The sequence below is a fragment of the Bufo bufo genome, chromosome 5, assembly GCF_905171765.1.
Source record: "Bufo bufo chromosome 5, aBufBuf1.1, whole genome shotgun sequence".
NCBI classification, from domain to species: Eukaryota; Metazoa; Chordata; class Amphibia; order Anura; family Bufonidae; genus Bufo; species Bufo bufo.
Genome location: NC_053393.1, coordinates 328,904,980 through 328,922,913, shown reverse-complemented (window position 1 = coordinate 328,922,913; position 17,934 = coordinate 328,904,980).

Here is a 17,934-nt window from a genome sequence, read left to right as displayed (position 1 = left end):
CATGCAGATACAAGTCTAATTATGTGATTAAACCTATACCTGTCACACAGCGCAAAAAAAAACAGGCCTCACATTTCTATTCAACCAAATCTGTACTTTTTTAGCTGGTCAAGTTATTTGTAGTGACCGTAAAAGCACACTTTTTGTTCTGGGTTGAAAAACTATTCAAAAATTTGACATTCTCAAAATTGTGGTGAACGGGAACAATGAGGAAAACATCTAATAAGGGACGCGGACGTGGACATGGTCGTGGTGGTGTTAGTGGACCCTCTGGTGCTGGGAGAGGACGTGGCCGTTCTGCCAAAGCCACACGTCCTTGTGAACCAACTACCTCAGGTCCCAGTAGCCAGCAGAATTTACAGCGATATTTGGTGGGGCCCAATGCCGTTCTAAGGATGGTAAGGCCTGAGCAGGTACAGGCATTAGTCAATTGGGTGGCCGACAGTGGATCCAGCACGTTCACATTATCTCCCATTCAGTCTTCTGCAGAAAGCGCACAGATGGCAAATGAAAACCAAGCCTATCGGTCTGTCACATCACTCCTATGCATATCAGGGAAACTGTCTGAGCCTCAAGTTATGCAGCAGTCTCTTATGCTGTTTGAAGACTCTGCTGCCAGGGTTTCCCAAGGGCATCCACCTAGCCCTTCCCCAGGGGTGGAAGAGATAGAATGCACTAACGCACAACCACTTATTTTTCCTGATGATGAGGACATGGGAATACCACCTCAGCACGTCTCTGATGATGACGAAACACAGGTGCCAACTGCTGCGTCTTTCTGCAGTGTGCAGACTGAACAGGAGGTCAGAGGTCAAGACTGGGTGGAAGACGATGCAGGGGACGATGAGGTCCTAGACCCCACATGGAATGAAGGTTGTGCCACTGACTTTCAGAGTTCGGAGGAAGAGGCAGTGGTGAGACCGAGCCAACAGCGTAGCAAAAGAGGGAGCAGTGGGCAAAATCAGAACACCTGCCGCCAAGAGACTCCGCCTGCTACTGACCGCCGCCATCTGGGACCGAGCACCCCAAAGGCAGCTTCAAGGAGTTTCCTGGCATGGCACTTCTTCAAACAATGTGCTGACGACAAGACCCGAGTAGTTTCCACGCTGTGCCATCAGAGCCTGAAGCGAGGCATTAACGTTCTGAACCTTAGCACAACCTGCATGACCAGGCACCTGCATGCAAAGCATGAACTGCAGTGGAGTAAACACCTTAAAAACAAGGAACTCACTCAGGCTCCCCCTGCTACCTCTTCTGCTGCTGCCGCCGCCTCGGCCTCTTCTGCTGCTGCCGCCGCCTCGGCCTCTTCCTCCGCCTCTGGAGGAACGTTGGCACCTGCCGCCCAGCAAACATGGGATGTACCACCAACACCACCACCTGCGTCACCAAGCATCTCAACCATGTCACACGGCAGCGTTCAGCTCTCCATCTCACAAACATTTGAGAGAAAGCGTAAATTCCCACCTAGCCACCCTCGATCCCTGGCCCTGAATGCCAGCATTTCTAAACTACTGGCCTATGAAATGCTGTCATTTAGGCTGGTGGACACACACAGCTTCAAACAGCTCATGTCACTTGCTGTCCCACAGTATGTTGTTCCCAGCCGGCACTACTTCTCCAAGAGAGCCGTGCCTTCCCTGCACAACCAAGTGTCCGATAAAATCAAGTGTGCACTGCGCAACGCCATCTGTGGCAAGGTCCACCTAACCACAGATAAGTGGACCAGTAAGCACGGCCAGGGACGCTATATCTCCCTAACTGCACACTGGGTAAATGTAGTGGCGGCTGGGCCCCAGGCGGAGAGCTGTTTGGCGCACGTCCTTCCGCCGCCAAGGATCGCAGGGCAACATTCTTTGCCTCCAGTCTCCTCCTCCTCCTATTCAGCTTCCTCCTCCTCTTCTTCCACCTGCTCATCCAGTCAGCCACACACCTTCACCACCAACTTCAGCACAGCCCGGGGTAAACGTCAGCAGGCCGTTCGGAAACTCATATGTTTGGGGGACAGGCCCCACACCGCACAGGAGTTGTGGCGGGGTATAGAACAACAGACCGACGAGTGGTTGCTGCCGGTGAGCCTCAAGCCCGGCCTGGTGGTGTGCGATAATGGGCGAAATCTCGTTGCAGCTCTGGGACTAGCCGGTTTGACGCACATCCCTTGCCTGGCGCATGTGCTGAATTTGGTGGTGCAGAAGTTCATTCGCAACTACCCCGACATGTCAGAGCTGCTGCATAAAGTGCGGGCCGTCTGTTCGCCCTTCCGGCGTTCACACCCTGCCGCTGCTCGCCTGTCTGCGCTACAGCGTAACTTCGGCCTTCCCGCTCACCGCCTCATATGCGACGTGCCCACCAGGTGGAACTCCACCTTGCATATGCTGGACAGACTGTGCGAGCAGCAGCAGGCCATAATGGAGTTTCAGCTGCAGCACGCACGGGTCAGTCGCACTGCGGATCAGACCCACTTCACCACCAATGACTGGGCCTCAATGCGAGACCTGTGTGCCCTGTTGCGCTGTTTTGAGTACTCCACCAACATGGCCAGTGGCGATGACGCCGTTATCAGCGTTACAATACCACTTCTATGTCTCCTTGAGAAAACACTTAGGGCGATGATGGAAGAGGAGGTGGCCCAGGAGGAAGAGGAGGAAGAGGGGTCATTTTTAGCACTTTCAGGCCAGTCTCTTCGAAGTGACTCAGAGGGAGGTTTTTTGCAACACCAGAGGCCAGGTACAAATGTGGCCAGACAGGGCCCACTACTGGAGGACGAGGAGGATGAGGAGGAGGTGGAGGAGGATGAAGCATGTTCACAGCGGGGTGGCACCCAAAGCAGCTCGGGCCCATCACTGGTGCGTGGCTGGGGGGAAACACAGGACGATGACGATACGCCTCCCACAGAGGACAGCTTGTCCTTACCTCTGGGCAGCCTGGCACACATGAGCGACTACATGCTGCAGTGCCTGCGCAACGACAGCAGAGTTGCCCACATTTTAACGTGTGCGGACTACTGGGTTGCCACCCTGCTGGATCCCCGGTACAAAGACAATGTGCCCACCTTACTCCCTACACTGGAGCGTGATAGGAAGATGCGCGAGTACAAGCGCACGTTGGTAGATGCGCTACTGAGAGCATTCCCAAATGTCACAGGGGAACCAGTGGAAGCCCAAGGCGAAGGCAGAGGAGGAGCAAGAGGTCGCCAAGGCAGCTGTGTCACGGCCAGCTCCTCTGAGGGCAGGATTAGCATGGCAGAGATGTGGAAAAGTTTTGTCACCACGCCACAGCTAACTGCACCAACACCTCATACGGAACGTGTTAGCAGGAGGCAACATTTCACTAACATGGTGGAACAGTACCTGTGCACACCCCTCCACGTACTGACTGATGGTTATGCCCCATTCAACTTCTGGGTCTCCAAATTGTCCACGTGGCCAGAGCTAGCCTTTTATGCCTTGGAGGTGCTGGCCTGCCCGGCGGACAGCGTTTTGTCTGAACGTGTATTCAGCACGGCAGGGGGCATCATTACAGACAAACGCAGCCGCCTGTCTACAGCCAATGTGGACAAGCTGACGTTCATAAAAATGAACCAGGCATGGATCCCACAGGACCTGTCCATCCCTTGTGCAGATTAGATATTAACTACCTCCCCTTAACAATATATTATTCTACTCCAGGGCACTTCCTCATTCAATCCTATTTTTATTTTCATTTCAACATTATATTGCGGGGCAAACCAAAGTTGAATGAACCTCTCCTGTGCCTGGGTGCCGGGGCCTAAATGTGTGACAGTGGCCTGTTCCAGTGGTGGGTGACGTGAAGCCTGATTCTCTGCTATGACATGAAGACTGATTCTGTGCTGACATAAGGCCAGATTCTCTGTTACGGGACCTCTCTCCTCTGCCTGGGTGCCTGGGCCTAAATGTGTGACAGTGGCCTGTTCCAGTGGTGGGTGACGTGAAGCCTGATTCTCTGCTATGACATGAAGACAGATTCTGTGCTGACATAAGGCCAGATTCTCTGTTACGGGACCTCTCTCCTCTGCCTGGGTGCCGGGGCCTAAATGTGTGACAGTGGCCTGTTCCAGTGGGTGGGTGACGTGAAGCCTGATTCTCTGCTATGACATGAAGACTGATTCTGCGCTGACATAAGGCCAGATTCTCTGTTACGGGACCTCTCTCCTCTGTCTGGGTGCCGGGGCCTAAATATGTGACAGTGGCCTGTTCCAGTGGTGGGTGACGTGAAGCCTGATTCTCTGCTATGACATGAAGACTGATTCTGCGCTGACATAAGGCCAGATTCTCTGTTACGGGACCTCTCTCTTCTGTCTGGGTCCTGGGGCCTAAATATGTGACAGTGGCCTGTTCCAGTGGTGGGTGACGTGAAGCCTGATTCTCTGCTATGACATGAAGACAAATTCTGTGCTGACATAAGGCCAGATTCTCTGTTACGGGACCTCTCTCCTCTGTCTGGGTGCCGGGGCCTAAATATGTGACAGTGGCCTGTTCCAGTGGTGGGTGACTTGAAGCCTGATTCTCTGCTATGACATGAAGACTGATTCTGCGCTGACATAAGGCCAGATTCTCTGTTACGGGACCTCTCTCTTCTGTCTGGGTCCTGGGGCCTAAATATGTGACAGTGGCCTGTTCCAGTGGTAGGTGACGTGAAGCCTGATTCTCTGCTATGACATGAAGACAGATTCTGTGCTGACATAAGGCCAGATTCTCTGTTACGGGACCTCTCTCCTCTGTCTGGGTGCCGGGGCCTAAATATGTGACAGTGGCCTGTTCCAGTGGTGGGTGACGTGAAGCCTGATTCTCTGCTATGACATGAAGACTGATTCTGCGCTGACATAAGGCCAGATTCTCTGTTACGGGACCTCTCTCCTCTGTCTTGGTGCCGGGGCCTAAATATGTGACAGTGGCCTGTTCCAGTGGTGGGTGACGTGAAGCCTGATTCTCTGCTATGACATGAAGACGGATTCTGTGCTGACATAAGGCTAGATTCTCTGTTACGGGACCTCTCTCCTCTGTCTGGGTGCCGGGGCCTAAATATGTGACAGTGGCCTGTTCCAGTGGTGGGTGACGTGAAGCCTGATTCTCTGCTATGACATGAAGACAGATTCTGCGCTGACATAAGGCCAGATTCTCTGTTACGGGACCTCTCTCCTCTGTCTGGGTGCCTGGGCCTAAATATGTGACAGTGGCCTGTTCCAGTGGGTGGGTGACGTGAAGCCTGATTCTCTGCTATGACATGAAGACTGATTCTGCGCTGACATAAGGCCAGATTCTCTGTTACGGGACCTCTCTCCTCTGTCTGGGTGCCGGGGCCTAAATATGTGACAGTGGCCTGTTCCAGTGGTGGGTGACGTGAAGCCTGATTCTCTGCTATGACATGAAGACAGATTCTGTGCTGAAATAAGGCCAGATTCTCTGTTACGGGACCTCTCTCCTCTGTCTGGGTGCCGGGGCCTAAATGTGTGACAGTGGCCTGTTCCAGTGGTGGGTGACGTGAAGCCTGATTCTCTGCTATGACATGAAGACAGATTCTGCGCTGACATAAGGCCAGATTCTCTGTTACGGGACCTCTCTCCTCTGTCTGGGTGCCGGGGCCTAAATATGTGACAGTGGCCTGTTCCAGTGGTGGGTGACGTGAAGCCTGATTCTCTGCTATGACATGAAGACTGATTCTGCGCTGACATAAGGCCAGATTCTCTGTTACGGGACCTCTCTCCTCTGTCTGGGTGCCGGGGCCTAAATATGTGACAGTGGCCTGTTCCAGTGGTGGGTGACGTGAAGCCTGATTCTCTGCTATGACATGAAGACAGATTCTGTGCTGACATAAGGCCAGATTCTCTGTTACGGGACCTCTCTCCTCTGTCTGGGTGCCGGGGCCTAAATATGTGACAGTGGCCTGTTCCAGTGGTGGGTGACGTGAAGCCTGATTCTCTGCTATGACATGAAGACGGATTCTGTGCTGACATAAGGCTAGATTCTCTGTTACGGGACAATGCTATGCTTACTAAGTAAATTTGAGATTATTGGCAAATACATTCTGTACACAATTATTTGGGCCCATCTGTCACACATCAGGGCGATCTCTGTAAGACGGGAACCTAACATTAAATTCTACCTGTTATGTACCATGACGGCTACCATAAAATTCAGGGAGTGTAGGTTGCATTCATTGCATTAGTTGGGGCCATCTGGCACCAGGAGAGGTGTGGAGTGGGCTAGGCATGCATGTTGGTACCTGCATTTAATGGGGGCCATTTTGGCACCAAAAATGACAAAAACGAATGTGGGCCCGGCATGCATCTGGAACCTACACTCCCTGAATTTTATGGTAGCCATCATGTCACATAATAGGTCGAATTTAGTGTTAGGTTCCCATCTTACAGAGATTGCCTTGACGTGTGGGAGACGGGCCCAAATAAATTTGTACAAAATTTATTTGCCAAGAATCTCAAATTTACTTAATAAGCATAGCATTAGCATTAAAATACTTTTTTTTGTACTTTATTTGGTTTGCAGAGTGCTGTTACATTGCATTTTTTTCTTTGATATAATTAGTGTCCATGCATCAGGACTTACCACAGGTATTCATTCTGTGAGATATTCTCAAATCCTGAGGACCGAGGACCAGAGTTGAGAAAGTTAAGAGGTACTCCATTTTGCTCCATCCTAATACATGTCTATGGCCCCAAATAACAGCTCTATTTTTTCCGTATACATGACGGAAAAAAAAGTCCTGTCGACAGCTGAATCAAATTTTTCATGACTTCTCTCATCTCTAGTGATGGGGTCATAACTGTTGCCGGGAGCAGTGATGTCATTACAAGCAAAAAAAACACTACTTTATTCAATAAAATGACAGCTTTAGACACATTTAGCAATCCAAACATATGCTGGTCACAAGTTTTCTGACACAAAATAATAATATCTTAACCCCTTCCCAACCAACGATGTATATGTACGGTGCTGCAGGAAGTGACTTAAGTCCCAGAGACCTACAGGTACAGCACACTGATTGGATGGGTGTAGGAGCTGCTCCCGCCTGATCAGCAGCAGGGACCAGGGGCCAAGCCTCTGCTGTATATGCCGACATCAGTGAAAACACTAATGCAAGCGCTTTAACCCTCTGTATGCCAAAGTCAGTGCTGACCATGGCATTTATGGGGTTTTTGGAGGAGACTCCCTCCTTGTCCCCATCGGGTCCCTGCTCTGTGGTAACTGGGACCTGATGACTGGGAATGCAGCCCTATGCCTTGCACAGGCATTGGGGCTTGCCTTCTACGGAAGCCTGTGAGACCCAGCCCCCGGGCTAGGTCTCACAGGCAGACTGTCAGTATATTACAATGATAATACACTGTCATGCTATGCATTATAATGCACATGTATTGTAATGCATTGCAGAGGGGATAAAACCCCCAAATGTTGAAGTCCAACAGTGGGACAAAAAAAAAAGGAAAAAATTGGAAAAAAGGGAAAAAAGTGTAGTACATAATAACAAAATAAAAGTTCCAAGTAAACAAAAAAGGTGCCCGTTTCCCATAATTAAGCCATACAAAATTGTAAAAAATAGGGAAAAAAAGAAAGATAGACATATTAGGTATTGCTCCATCCGTATTGACTAGCTCTATAAAAATATCATTTGATCCACCCCATCAGGTCACTCAAACCATCATTTCATTCTGCAAAAAATGAGCCCCCACCTAAGACCAGTCACCAGAAAAAAAATTAAAAATAAATAAATAAATAAATAAATATATATATATATATATATATATATATATATATATATAGTTGCAAGAAAAAGTATGTGAACCCTTTGGAATGATATGGATTTCTGCACAAATTGGTCATAAAATGTGATCTGATCTTCATCTAAGTCACAACAATAGACAATCACAGTCTGCTTAAACTAATAACACACAAATAATTAAATGTTACCATGTTTTTATTGAACACACCATGTAAACATTCACAGTGCAGGTGGAAAAAGTATGTGAACCCCTAGACTAATGACTTCTCCAAGAGCTAATTGGAGTGAGGTGTCAGCCAACTGGAGTCCAATCAATGAGATGAGATTGGAGGTGTTGGTTACAGCTGCCCTGCCCTATAAAAAAAACACACACCAGTTCTGGGTTTGCTTTTCACAAGAAGCATTGCCTGATATGAATGATGCCTCACACAAAAAGAGCTCTCAGAAGACCTACGATTAAGAATTGTTGACTTGCATAAAGCTGGCAAGGGTTATTAAAATTTCTTAAAAAGCCTTGCTGTTCATCAGTCCACGGTAAGACAAATTGTCTATAAATAGAGAAAGTTCAGCACAAAGATGACTGCAAGAGCACAGCGCAGATTGCTCAATGATGTGATGTCACAGCCTTTGCTGTGTGTGCCGTGACACTTTCGCCGCACATGCTGGTTGCCTGTGGCAACGTGTTGTAATGCTTGTGTGTGCACTTTTCCTTTAAGGCTGTTTCCCTACCCTTCTGGTGAGCACGGGATTAAGGTGTGTGCTAGGTGGATCTGGGTGTGGCCTCTTGGCTCTTATTGTCTTGGTGTTGAGAGCCTGAGGTCAGAATCACTTCAGCCTTTATTGAGGCTGGATGTAATGCTCCTTTCTGGGCATTTCCAGCTGCCCTGTCCTTGAAGGCCACCTTGTGGGACATCAAGGACCTTGCCTATGTCTACCCTTCCCCATTGTTGTTACGTGTGGTGCTGCATTTATGGGTTGATTTTTGTCTAGTTGTTTGTTCCATGTGTGGTTTGTCGATGGTGTGGTTTATCCCGCATGGTTGCTAGATATGTCCTGTTTGTGGAGGGGTGAACCATAACCCTGTATGCAGCGATGCCTGGAGCTTCCGTGCTTCTGGTGTTCGCATGGAGGTCCGGTTAGATGTTTGGTGTCGTCTTTCCATCTTTGCTGCAGCAGATAACTGTTGGTTGTTGCTAGTGTTCTGTTGTTACACTGTGTACTTACCTGCTGTTCAGTTGCTGCATATGGTCGTTTCCCTTCACCTGTTACTAGGCAGCTGGAGACTCCGGTTCATCTGATTCCCTGAGGAACCAGTTGTCTCCTATTCCTGACCCCTATGCCAGGGACCGTCAGGGTCAGCAGGATCCAGGTTCCAGTGCATGAGCCCTCCCACCTTCAGGGTTCGCTCATGCGGTCAGGAAATCAGGGTCAGGATTAGGGCGGCTGTAGGTTGTGACCTGCTCCCTTTACTGTAGTCAGGCCTAGTAACAGTTCCCATTGGACGGTGGGGGGTTTCCCCCACTTCCCATCGTGACAGGTGAAGAAGAATCCTAGAGTGTCAGCTAAAGACTTACAAAAGTATCTGGCATATGTTAACATCCCTGTTAGCGAATCTACGATACGTAAAACACTAATCAAGAATGAATTTCATAGGAGCATACCACAGAGGAAGCCACTGCTGTCCAAAAAAACATTGCTGCACGTTTACAGTTTGCACAAGAGCACCTGGATGTTCCACAGCAGTACTGGCAAAATATTCTGTGGACAGATGAAACCAAAGTTGAGTTGTTTGGAAGAAACACACAACACTATGTGGAGAAAAAGAGGCACAGCACACCAACATCAAAACCTCATCCCAACTGTGAAGTATGGTGGTGGGGGCATCATGGTCTGGGGCTGCTTTGCTGCGTCAGGGCTGCTTTGCTGCGTCAGGGCCTGGACGGATTGCTATCATCAAAGGAAAAATTAATTCCCAAGCTTATTAAGACATTTTGCAGGAGAACTTAAAGCCATCTGTCTACCAGCTGAAGCTCAACAGAAGATGGATGTTGCAACAGGACAACGACCCAAAACATAGAAGTAAATAAACAACAGAATGGCTTAAACAGAAGAAAATATGCCTTCTGGAGTGGTCCAGTCAGAGTCCTGACCTCAACCCGATTGAGATGCTGTGGCATTACCTCAACAAAGCGATTCCCACCAGACAGCCCAAGAATATTGCTGAACTGAAACAGTTCTGTAAAGAGGAATGGTCAAGAATTACTTCTGCCCGTTGTGCACGTCTGATCTGCAACTACAGGAAACGTTTGGTTGAAGTTATTGCTGCCAAAGGAGGTTCAACCAGTTATTAAATCCAAGGGTTCACATACTTTTTCCACCTGCACTGTGAATGTTTACATTGTGTGTTCAATAAAAACATGGAAACATTTAATTATTTGTGTGCTATTAGTTTAAGCAGACTGTGATTGTCTATTGTTGTGACTTAGATGAAGATCAGATCACATTTTATGACCAATTTGTGCAGAAATCCATATCATTCCAAAGGGTTCACATACTTTTTCTTGCAACTGCATATGACTCTCAGAAAATGACAACAGAAAAAACACAATTTTATTCTTTTCAAAAATGCTTTTGCTGAGTCAAACTTAACAAAAATAAAAAAAATATACATATTAGGTATTGTCACATTTGTAACAACTGGCTCTATGGAAATATCACATGATCTACCCTGTCAGGTGAATGCTGTAAAAATAAATAACTAAAAACAGTGCTAGAACAGTAATTTTGGCACCACACCTTACAAAATGCATAATATTAAGTGATCAAAAAGTTATAAGAACTCCTAAATGGTACAAATAAAAATTTCACCTCAATCCCAGAAAAATGAGCTCTCACATAAGATAATCGCCCCAAAAATTAAAAACAATGGCACCCATAAACCAATCCATCAAAATCTATGCTGAAAAAGCCATATGGCGTTCCTTCCCTTCTGAATCCTGCTATCTGCCCTTACAGCAGTTTACCCCCACATATGAGGTGTTGCCATATTCAGGAGAAAATGGGTAACAAACTATAGGGTGCTTTTTTCTCCTGTTACTCCTTGGGAAATTGAAAATTTTGGGGCTAAAACAAAATTTTATTGGAAGAAATAAAACGTTTCATTTTCATAGCCTAGTGTTTCTAAATTCCATAATACACCTATGGGGTCAAAGTGCTCAGTACACCCCTTAATTAATTTCTTCAGGGGGTGTAGTTTCCAAAATGGGGCCACTTTTCTAAGGGTTTCTATTGTAGAGGTGCATCAGGGTTTCTTCAAATACAAAATGGACACCAAAAAACATTCTAGAAAATCTGCCCTCCAAAAAATATATGGCGCTCCTTTCCTTCTGATCACTGCTACGTGCCTCTACAGCAGTTTACCACCACATATAGGGTATTTCTGAAAACGGAAGAATCCGAGTAATATTATTGAGGTTTATTTTTCTGTAAACCTTTGCTGTGTTGCAAGAGAAAATTGATTAACATACAAAATCAGCAAAAAAAAAGAAATTTTGAAACTTCACTTCCATGTTCCTTTAATTCTTGTGGAACACATCAAGGGATAACACAGTTTGTAGCATAAGTTTTGAATAATTTGAGGGGTGTAGATTTTAAAATGGGGTTATTTATGAGTGTTTTTAGTTTTGGAAATTTTCTTGAAAATTTTAAAAATTGTTTCTAAAATTCTATTGCCTTATAATATCCTAAAAAAATTAAAATGACATTTACAAAATAATGCCAACATAAAGTAGACACATGGAGAATTTGATGTTAACCCTTTCTACCCTAGGCCTGTTTTCACCTTCCTGCATGGGCCATTTGTTGCAAATCTGACATTTGTCATATTATGTGGTAATAACTTTGGAACGCTTTTACTTATGCAAGCTTTCTCCTGACACATTGTACTTCATTTTTAGTGGTTTTCTTTGCAGTTGCATTTTTTGTTGTGTTTTAATTTACAGTAAAATGCCAGATCCAACTGTTAGCTGAATGTCTATGGAAAAAAAGGAAATCAGACCACAAAAAATGTATTTCTGTTGTTTTTGTTAATTGGGCTTTTTAAAAACTGTATTGTTTTAGTTCTTTATTTTTTTTCAGGAATTTTCACATAGTTTTTTTTATAGGGGAAAACATCATGAAAAAAATTGTAGTAGGCAATAACAACTGACAAGGATAAGGTGTATATTATGACTGCACTATCAATGTCCAGAATCCAACTAGCATGCTTGACCGCTTCTCCCACAGGCAGGATATTTCCCACATAAAGAAGCCAATCAGGCACATACCAGGATTGGTGGCACCAAGAGGAAAAAAGAAGTCCTATGAATCTGGCAAAAATCTACTGTACTGGCGATGTTAGTTGCAATTTTGGATAATGCTTGAAGCGTGCCCTGGCCAGAAGCGCACTTCTCCTCCTCAAAGCTTGTGCTCTGTACAGAACATCCAGTGATGTCACTTGAGCTGCTGAATCTCCAAATGATCAAACTTTAGCCAATGCATTTTGGAAAATGCTCACAATTAATTTTGGAGATGCCTATATAATTAGGATAATAACAAGGAACTTTATCAGTGAGGAAGGAAAATGTGACCATTTTCCAAAATGTATAACGAGAAAAATGTCGCACTAAAATAAGGTGGAGATCCAAACAGAGGTGCTCCCACTAACAGACAACACCCGGTCTGAAAAAAGTGAATAATATAAGAAATTTAAGTGGGGCACACTCTAAAAGCATAAGGATCTTTATTAATACACAGTTAGTAACAGTCAATAAAATTGTTCACAATAAAATGTCGGCATGGATAAGATGATAATAATAAATAAGAAATGGCAGATAAAGTGTTAATAACAGTAAAATAGATAATACAATTTTAGACACAATAAATGAGTGAAAAATAAAAAATATATATTAAATCTGATGATATAATAAATATAGATCCCAATAGTATAGATACCATAAGAGGGTAAAATATTGTATTCGAATGTCCGATGATGATTATATGGGATAGTTCTCTGATTATGCTTAATAAGTTATTCCATGTGTGGTAAAGAGTCCCAATAATAAATATGATCCTCTCCTTATAACCAGTCCTTTATCGGAACTAAAATAGTCAAAGTTCCGAGCATAAACAGCCTGTAGGATTTTGTTAAATAATGATTTAGGCTGTTTGCATGCACAGCGGCGTCCCGCTGTATTTCATATGGAAAGCGATCGCTAGTGAGAAAACTGCAAGATCTTACCCGAGGGTCTTTATATGCAGGATGGTGGGCCCTCGACTCGGAGTGTCTCTCCCAACTCCGGTCTCAAGGGCTGGTATCCGGATTCAAATTTGGCGCCAGTGAGATTGGTTTGCTCCACGAGGTTTAGTTGTGTATCGTATCGTGGCGTTCCAATCACCTCGGCGGTCCGCTGGTTAAGCAGTTATATCCAGATTCCAAATTTCCTCGGTCTTGCGATGTCTCTCTTCCTAATGTAAATCCCCCCATTAGGAAGAGAGACATCGCAAGACCGAGGAAATTTGGAATCTGGATATAACTGCTTAACCAGCGGACCGCCGAGGTGATTGGAACGCCACGATACGATACACAACTAAACCTCGTGGAGCAAACCAACCTCACTGGCGCCAAATTTGAATCCGGATACCAGCCCTTGAGACCGGAGTTGGGAGAGACACTCCTAGTCGAGGGCCCACCATCCAGCATATAAAGACCCTCGGGTAAGATCTTGCAGTTCTCTCACTAGCGATCGCTTTCCATATGAAATACAGCGGGACGCCGCTGTGCATGCAAACAGCCTAAATCATTATTTAACAAAATCCTACAGGCTGTTTATGCTCGGAACTTTGACTATTTTAGTTCCGATAAAGGACTGGTTATAAGGAGAGGATCATATTTATTATTGGGACTCTTTACCACACATGGAATAACTTATTAAGCATAATCAGAGAACTATCCCATATAATCATCATCGGACATTCGAATACAATATTTTACCCTCTTATGGTATCTATACTATTGGGATCTATATATATTATATCATCAGATTTAATATATATTTTTTATTTTTCACTCATTTATTGTGTCTAAAATTGTATTATCTATTTTACTGTTATTAACACTTTATCTGCCATTTCTTATTTATTATTATCATCTTATCCATGCCGACATTTTATTGTGAACAATTTTATTGACTGTTACTAACTGTGTATTAATAAAGATCCTTATGCTTTTAGAGTGTGCCCCACTTCAATTTCTTATATTTTCCAAAATGCATTAGATTAAGTTTGATCCTTTGGAGATTCTGCGGCTGAAGTGATGTCACTGTGTGCTCTGTATTGAGTGTGAGCTTTGAGGAGGAGAAATATGCTTCCGATCAGGGCACACTTCAGGCATTATCCAGAATTGCAACTGACAACATTGCTTGTTGTTGAAGCACTGAAAAAGCACATTGTATTTTTGCATCTTTGATTTTATCAAGCATGCCAAGGTAGATTCTATTATGCTGGCAGCCTAGATCTGTCACTGCCCAGCATTTCCATGTCAGCATGGGCGCTGCATCATTTACCAGGCCAGTTCTTCTTCTTATCGGCGACCTGGACCACTTCTCTTTCCCCCTGTTGCTGGTAGCTTAGGCTACTTTCACACTAGCATTCGGGGCTCCGCTTGTGGGCTCCGGCATCCGTACTGCCCTAATGCATTCTGAGTGGATGCGGATCCGCTCAGAATGCATCAGTCTGGCAGCGTTCAGCCTCCGCTCCGCTCAGCAAGCGGACACCTGAACGCTGCTTGCAGCGTTCGGGTGTCCGCCTGGCCGTGCGGAGGCAAGCGGATCCGTCCAGACCTACAATGTAAGTCAATGGGGACGGATCCGTTTGAAGATGACACAATATGGCTCAATCTTCAAACGGATCCGTCCCCTATTGACTTTCAATGTAAAGTCTGGACGGATCCGTCTGAAGCTACTTTCAGACTTAGAATTTTTTCTACAATATAATGCAGACGGATCCGTTCTGAACGGATCCAAAGTCTGCATTATATGAGCGGATCCGTCTGGGCAGACCCCAGACGGATCCGCTCTGAACGCTAGTGTGAAAGTAGCCTTAGTTGGATGTTGGAGTCCCATGTGCTCTTCCTGTGGACTGAGGCCTGCTTCTGCTGCTAAGCCCTCTTCCTCTGTCATGCACATATGATACTGCAAGTTCCCTGCTTTGTGTTAGCCTATAATTGCCCATATTTAAGGTGCCTTCCCCAGGAAGAAGGTGCCTGGGCTTTAGGTATTCTAGCTTGCTAGTCCTAGCGAAGGTGTGCTTTTCTGCCGTTGTGCTGAACTCTGTCAAATTACCAACTCTGACCATCTGCTACCTTCCCTGATTTCTGCATGTTTACCATATTTATCCTCAGCTACCTGTTCTGACCTCAGACTTGTTTTATGAACATGCATGTGCAGTGAGCCCTGATGGGAGCGGTGAAGAGGAAGTAAGTGGTGGAGGCCCGGATAAGATGTTCTAATGTCATGATGTCCTACGTCAGCCCTGTGGTCGGCGCAGTCAAGGAGAGACATCCTATTTTCCCTTGGGGCATTCCCTGTAGATGTTGATATCCTGTCTGATGGTAGCTTGAAGTGCCCTGGATGTTAATGTCCAAGTTGGTGCAGGACAGGGCTCTCAGGGGAGGCAGTGGCCAGTGTGTGGTGCTGGGAGAGTCAGCAACCAGGCCTGATTAAACTTAACCAAAGTCTCTCTTTACTATGCACCAAATAGGAGTTATAATTAGTGTTGAGCGAACTTCTGTTTTAAGTTCGGCGTCTAAAGTTCGGCTTCCGGTTAGTGAAGAATCCCGATATGGATTCCGAATTCCGTTGTGGTCCGTGGTAGCGGAATCAATAATCGGCCATTATTGATTCCGCTACCACAGACCCCAACGGAATTCGGAATCCATATCGGGATTCTTCGCTAACCGGAACCCGAACTTTAGACGCCGAACTTAAAACAGAAGTTCGCACAACACTAGTTATAATACATTTGATTTGTATCCATACCCAGTACAAAGTCCACACAGATGTACAAGCATGAGTCAAATGTGTAAGATGGAAGTTATGGCCCTCAAATTACTCTCTTTCGTGCTGATTCTCAGCTTAACCATAGCAATTTGTGTGCAACTCATACTTTGTATAATACGACTGACCAAAATTGTACCTGAAGGGTGTCTTTAATCCATTTTCCTTCCACTGTGAACCTGAAGTGTGAAGGGTGCTACCTTGTTTTTCCTCAACTGTAACAAGTCCTGTAATGCTTGACACTGATCACCTTGCTGACTCACTGTAACTTTGAAATTACCTTTTGCCATCTCTCTCATTCTGTAGAAGTGGACACATGGGGAGTGGTTAGTCTGCAGATGCTTCTAGCTGAATGTCTGGGGACAGGGGTGCCTGTAGTCTATTCCCTCTCCTCCAGGATCCATCATCAAGGCTGCCTACTGCTAACGCACTTTAGAATCTTCTAAACCTAGGGGTAATGACCAGCTGCCACACTGATCTCCAGTGATGGCTGGGCTGGGCCAGAATATATTACATTACATTAAATGCAGCACATTACCTCAACAGTGCAATAACAAGGAATTACAGATACCCCATGGGTGCTACACAGGAACTTTGCCTAACCCAATCCTGGACTGTTTCCTTACTACAAGTACTGCCTTTTCCCTCTGTGCTTTGCCTATTGGTCAGCTGCCAACTACACTGGTACCAGGAGGTAGTGGTCTGGATGTTCCCCTGCAGTGAAGACCATATCTCTGTATAAGAGTTAAATGGCGAAACAAGAGGATGGCTAGGATAATGCCTTTGATAGTTGACACACAAGTTCCATACCTACTGACAGACAGAAAGATAGATCAAAAGATAGATCAATAGATAGCTCTCTCAGACTTACTACCTAACTTAAAAATTACTCTAATGAAGAAAAACTGTAGAATAGTACCGTATTTTACATACCTACGATATAATAAAAAAATCATAAAATGTAAGGTCTTCACTAGAGATGAGCGAATCGAAGCTTACAAAGTGGAATTCATTCTGAATTTAAGAAATTGCACCGAATGAGAATTTCCTCGCGCTTCGTGGTAACGAATCACATTTTCCTAAAATGGCTGCTGCACGTGTGAGGACATGGGGCAAGGAACTCTGGAAAGGCAGGATCACCCACAATGCCATGCATGCATCCAATCAGCAGCCAGCCTTATGATGTCACAGCCCTATAAATAGCGCAGCCATCTTAGATTCTGCCATTTACCGGTGTATTTAGTGCAGGGAGAGAAGTCTGCAGGCGCTAGGGACAGTGATAGATAAAATGTCATTGTACAAAAAAAAATTAAAAATTTTAATAATAAAAAGATTTACAAGTGCAGGGAAAGATTATTTAAGGTGCAGTGAAAGGATAGGGAGGAATCAATGCACAGCATTTCTGTCATACAGGGATCATTGAACAGGGAGGTGAAAGCCTGGGTAATAGGAACATTCCTATTATACCTTGCAGCACTGACTGGGGATCCAAATTGCCATTATGCAGCTCTGTAATTCCATCAAACTATTCTTATTAGGGTGCAAGTGCTGTTTGATACAGGCATTAACAGGGGTTATTACAAGGAAATATTTATACGTTTTATTTGCCCTAGTGCGGTGCAGTTATATGTTCTAAAGCATTTTTTGGCTTGTATTAGTGGGAAAAAAAAGGATTATTAGCCGTTGTATGGTGAAGTGTGAAAATTACAGCCCTTTTTGTTGTGTATTAGTGGCAAAAGTAAAATATATTTGCCGCTCAGCGGTGCAGTTATCTGTTTTAAAGCCCTTTTTTGCGTCTATTAGTGAAAAAAGGAAAAATATCTTTGCCGCTCAACGGTGCAGTGATATATTCTAAAGTAAAAATATATTCCCCGTTCAGCGTTGCACTTATTTGTTGAAAAGCTTTTTGTGTAAAAGTAGAAAAAAAATTGGGTGTAGTTGCCGTTCAGCGGTGCAAAGAGATATTTTACAGCCCAGTTTGCCGTATATTACTGGCAAAATAAAAATATATTCGCCGTCCTGCTTTGCACTTATCTGTTGAAAAGCCTGTTGTGTTCTGTAAAAGTGTAAAAAAAAATAGGGCCTTATT